This window comes from Myotis davidii, unplaced genomic scaffold, assembly GCF_000327345.1.
Source record: "Myotis davidii unplaced genomic scaffold, ASM32734v1 scaffold803, whole genome shotgun sequence".
Lineage (NCBI taxonomy): Eukaryota > Metazoa > Chordata > Mammalia > Chiroptera > Vespertilionidae > Myotis > Myotis davidii.
Window position 1 is genome coordinate 1,802,527 of NW_006295567.1, and position 5,018 is coordinate 1,807,544.

At 61.8% G+C, this 5,018-nt stretch overlaps 1 long non-coding RNA gene across 1 annotated transcript; it reads right to left on the reverse strand.

Annotated features, from left to right (window-relative positions):
• Positions 1 to 1,412: 1,412 nt before the first annotated feature.
• Positions 1,413 to 4,731, reverse strand: LOC107184167. Its single transcript, XR_001514993.1, has 3 exons — positions 4,618 to 4,731; positions 4,025 to 4,068; positions 1,413 to 1,581 (listed from the first exon to the last, which is right to left on the reverse strand). It is a non-coding gene; the product is annotated as an uncharacterized LOC107184167 (long non-coding RNA).
• Between the last annotated feature and the right edge of the window lie 287 nt (positions 4,732 to 5,018).

Genomic DNA, 5,018 nt, shown 5'->3' on the forward strand with positions numbered 1-5,018 from the left:
CAGCGGCCACGTCACCCGGTCAGACACTCTTCCGCCGCCAATGTGATTGGGTAGAGAGTCATGCCATTCCAGCTCCAGTCGTGTCCTGAACACGACTCCAGCTGCTTTCCTGCTGTCGGTTTTTAGCTGCCTTTCGTTCTGGTCCTTAGGCTTGCAGGTATGACTACCTCTCCTATGTGTTTACTCACCAAATATTAATTGAGCATCTATTACACACCAACTAATATGCTAGATGCTATGGGTTTTGTGACTTAAAAACACACAACCCCTGTCCTTAAAAAGCTTATAGTCTAGTGGGGAAAGATAGACAAGGCATGTAAAAAAATAAATAAAGTGTCAAAGATGGCACAAGATGAGAAAATTATCAATTTGCCTACTTTGCAGCCAGGGAGTACTTTTTCAAAAGCACGCCAACCAGTACCCCAGCCCTCCCACTTTTCCTTTGACAAGCACTTTTTCGGATATGCTAGCATCTCCGCACAGCCTCAGGAGGTGCCCGGCGTGTCCCTTCCTGCTTGCAACTCCGTTTCAGCACCTGCCTCCTGTCCTTACGTGCCTCCCACCGCTACAGCCTGCCCAGCGACGTGTCGTGGCCTGGGCTCTGCGAGGTCCCGCTGTCCCCTCTCCCGCCTCCTGCTCAGGGAACACCTACGTTATCTCCTTTCGTCCTCACAGCAGTCCTTCAGGGTCGACAGCATCACCCTCACTGACAGATGAGGAGACTGAGGCGAGGAAAGGCCAAGAGGACCCACGCAGGCTCACAGCACCGGGAAGCAGCAGTGCCACCGTCTGAACCCAGATGTGTCCAAATCAGGACGAGCTCGCCCGCCTCTCTGTCCACCCGATAGCCCACCCACGCCTCCTTTCTCCTAGGAACCACTTCCTTTGGAAAGCCCTCCGGCCGCCCAGGCGACGTCAGAGCTGCTGTGCTCCCTGGTGACCTGGGCTTCCAGGACACCGCTGCTTGCTGCCTCACTGGTCTCCCCCAGCCCACGAGCATCTGCTCACAGCGACCCTGAGCCTTCCCTGGAAGACCCCTCTGACGCCCTGTAACGGGTAAGGAGTGGGTGCATGAATGCTATTAACCTTCCTCAAGGCTGAAACAGAAACTGTCAGGACCCAGTTTATCATCTACGCATCCAACACGGTCACGTCAGGAATCAGACGGACTGAGTCTGGAACTGTAACCTCAGAAAGAAACGCTGCGCCCAGAGATGTGCGACAGCTCAGACCCCCGAGTCCCGGGGCGCAGCCGCGCCCCACAGCCCGGCCCAGGGGCTGGCACAGCCTCTGCAGGTGGTGCCTCCTCCAGGGCCACCCCAGCCAACGCCGCGTCATTCCCGGGCAACTGACTCAGCTCCCTGGGGTTACGGGAAACCCTGGGCACAGCGCCCCAGGAATGAGGGGGCTGCAGAAAGGGGGCATTTACATGCACTTGGACATAAGAACGTGATGTCCAGGTCACACGCAAAGGACTTACCGTGAGTCGCCATAAGGCTTTTACTGAGCAGTCCCACTGCCTTTGCACATTATCAGAGTGAACTCAGCCCATCAGCCGTAACGCATAGGTTCTCTCTGTCCCTGGCCAGCAAAACGCAAACAGGTTCTCTTTTAAAAAGTATTTTTCTTGATTTGTGCAGAGAGAGGAGGGGAGAGAGAGAGAGACAGGGAAACATCGATGTGAGAGTGGAACACCGACAGGCTGCCTCCTGCACTTCCGGCAACATCTTGGTGCCCGGGACACCCAACCAACCGAGCCACCCGGCCAGGGCGCCAACAGCTTCTTTAGGGGAGCGTCTTGATCGCTCACGGGATCGCGTGAGAGCCCCATGAGGGCACGCTGCCCAGAAAAACGCCGAGGCACGTGACTGCTCGCGGACCTTCCCCTAACGCCCACCCCAGCGCCTCCGCGGCCCAGGGGCCCAGGGAAGACACCTGGACCGGGCTCCCGCCCAGGGCTGCGGCCGGAGAAGGTCAGAGGAAAAGGATTCCAGGCTGAGGGTCACTGGCGTCGGATCTGACCGATCAGGTTCCCTCAATGGCCCAGGTCCTGAGAGGGCATGCTCGCCTCGGGATGGGCCCGCCCCGGGGGAGTCCACCCCTGATTAGGGGACCTGCAATCCAGACTGAGGGGGGCAAAGGCCACGAAAACACAGCTGCCTCTGTGCCCCCCCCCCCCACCTGCAGACACAAGCACAGACATGCGTGTCCGAACTAACCGGGTGACTCCCAGCCCCCATTCTTCCCCAGCACTCGCCACGGCTCCCTGGACAGCCCTGGCCGACCCCAAACCACTTAGAACAGGGGTGGGCAAACTTTTTGACTCGAGGGCCACCATGGGTTCTCAAACCGGACCGGAGGGCCGGAACAAAAGCATGGATGGAGTGTTTGTGTGAACTAATACATGTTAACACTGCTGCTGGTGAAGGAGCGGAGGGGAGAGCAAGAGAACCCTCCGCTCTTTCGGCTCCGCGGGCCGGATAGAAGAGCCGAACGGGCCGGATCCGGCCTGCGGGCCGTAGTTTGCCCACGGCTGACTTAGAACGTCAGTGCCAGCTGGGCGGCAGGTGTGTAGGGGATGTGAGCCTGGGGAGGGGTGGCACTCGACGCAGAGAGGGCGGCACTGCAGCCGCAGCACCCGGGGCAAACTGTTCGGACCCAGACACAGGTGCCGATGTCTGCTCCCGTGGCTGCCTCTACGCCCTGCCAGGGGGCCCAGCACCTGGCACCAGCCATTCTCGGAGTGGGCACTCCACTGTTTGCTGACGGATGGGAAAGCGAGGGGAGAGGGACCAAGGCAGGAGGGAGAGGGTGAGTCAGGGAATCGAGGAGTCCAGCGGGGCCTGTTCTCATTTGTTTTTTCCTCCCTAGCTCCTTGGCAAATGTGACAGATCTAAGCGAGTTAAAACAACAGATGCATGTGGTTTTCACCAATGTGCCAAAGAGGAGATGAAAGCCCAGAGAGGTTAAGTAACTTGGATGGGGTCACACAGCATGTGGGAGCAGGAGGAAGGAGCCAGGACCCTAGTCCTGTGATCCCTGCAATGTGTCCTCACCACTGACACATCCCTGCCCTCAGCACGGCTGCTTCCTCGCCGCCCACCTCACAGGACACCCAACGTGCTCCAGGAGTCTGCGCCCCATCCAGTCTCCCCTCTGAGGTAAAGGAGGCCCAGCCGCCGGCCAGAGGAAGGCCCCAAAGCCAGGGCTGAGGTGTTCTGGAAGGACGCCCTGCCGCTCCTGCACAAGGGCCTGGGGCTGGGCTGGGGCTGGGCTGGGGCTGACACAGGGCTCCTTAGATCCCTCCTCCACTCCCAGCGGCTCAAGCTCCTTGTTTGGAAAAATGCACAGAAAAACAAACTGCACATTGCAAGCAGGATTCAGGCGAGATTAGAAATCTGTCTCGGGATGCCCTCCAGCAGCCGTGGGGTCCTCGCAACACAGCACCCTGGTCCCATCCCCAAGAGGCGCCCAGGCCGGACTTCCATTGGGGCATCAAGGAGCGGTGGGAGGGAATGGCAGCAGCATCCACCACTCAGACAGATCCTCGCCAGCCCCACGGCCAGCACCTGCCCCGCCCACAGCGACCCCACCCAGGGCTCCTCCCACAGTCCGAGGGAAAGGAGGGCGCACAGAAGGTGAACAGAAAGTGTGGAGATGCACCACTGGATGCAGGAAGCTCCAGAGTGCAGGGAGGACAGGAAGCAGAGGGAAATAAAGGCGAGGGGCAACTGTCAGGAGGGGAAGAGCAATGACAGGACGAAGCTCGAGAGGAAGCCAGGCCGCGCTCTGCCCAGGCCCCGCTGCGGCTGACCCACGCCCGCCGGTCACCCGGTGCAGGACGCTGAGTGGGACCCAGCCTTCCTCCCCTCCGCGCTCCTCACGCCCCATCGGGTCCCTTTGCTCTGACCAGCCCGGAGCTCTGGAGAGGGGGCTGAGGGAGAGGAGGGGCGAGCGGCGAACCGAACAGAAGGTGCAGCGAAGCCACTTACGCACAGTGCGGCCGGCAGCACTTCCATCCTACCTTTGCTGTCGCCATGTCGGCCGGCTCCATGGTTTCTGCTTGGCCTACGGAGCAGCGGCCCCATCCAGAGAGAAAAGGCAGAGTCACAAACGCCCACAGAAGGAGCAAACCACCCCGTGGGAGGCAGGGAAGCGGGAGGCTCCTGGCCACGCTCTGGCCCCTGGGACCGCCTCTGTCGGGGGAGGACGGAGCCAGGGGGTTCCCGGGCAGCTGGGGGTCTGAGGGTGCCCCCACAGATGCCCATGGGAGGCGGAGCCAGGGGCATCTCCCCTGCCTGGGACCTCTTCCCAGGAAGAGAATGTGGGGTTCCACGGGGCGCCCCCTGCTGGGCGAGGGCGCGGGATGCAGGCCTGCCCTCCCCTCACCCAGCCAACGACCCTGGGTCAGGAGGGAGCTTGTGGAGGAGGTCGCTGAGCAGGTGCTGAGCGCAGAAGGGGGGGAGGCGGGGGCCATGGGGGGCAGCAAGAGAACCCCAAGAAGAAGATGCGGCACTCGGACCTCGGACGCGCAGGAGCCGCTGTGCAGGGCGGTGCTGAGCCACAGAGCCGAGCGGCACAGAGTGAGGAGCAGGGGGGACGGCCGGGAGCACTCACCTTGCAGTAACATTCACACTGACTGAGGCCTGCGCGGGAGCCGGAGCGGGCGGCTGGCACCCCCACTCCGCTCTGCTCCCCAAGACCGGCTCGGGGCCTCTGCCCGAGGATACATGCTGCCCTATGAACCAGGAGGTCACAGTTTGATTCCTGGTCAAGGCACATGCCTGGGTTGCAGGCTTGCACCGCGGTATGAATCCGGCCCCATTCATCACTCCAGCCTCCTGCCCGGCGGGGACGCGCTGCGCAGGCTGCGGCCTCCTCTCCTCCCTCCCGGCCCATTTACCAGGCGCCCGGGGCAGCCTGTGTGGGCGAGGCCGCCGGGGGGCAGGGCAGCGCACCCAGGCCCTCAGGGAGGAGGGGGGCAGGCCGGCCTGGATGGTCCGGCCCTCACTGGCCTG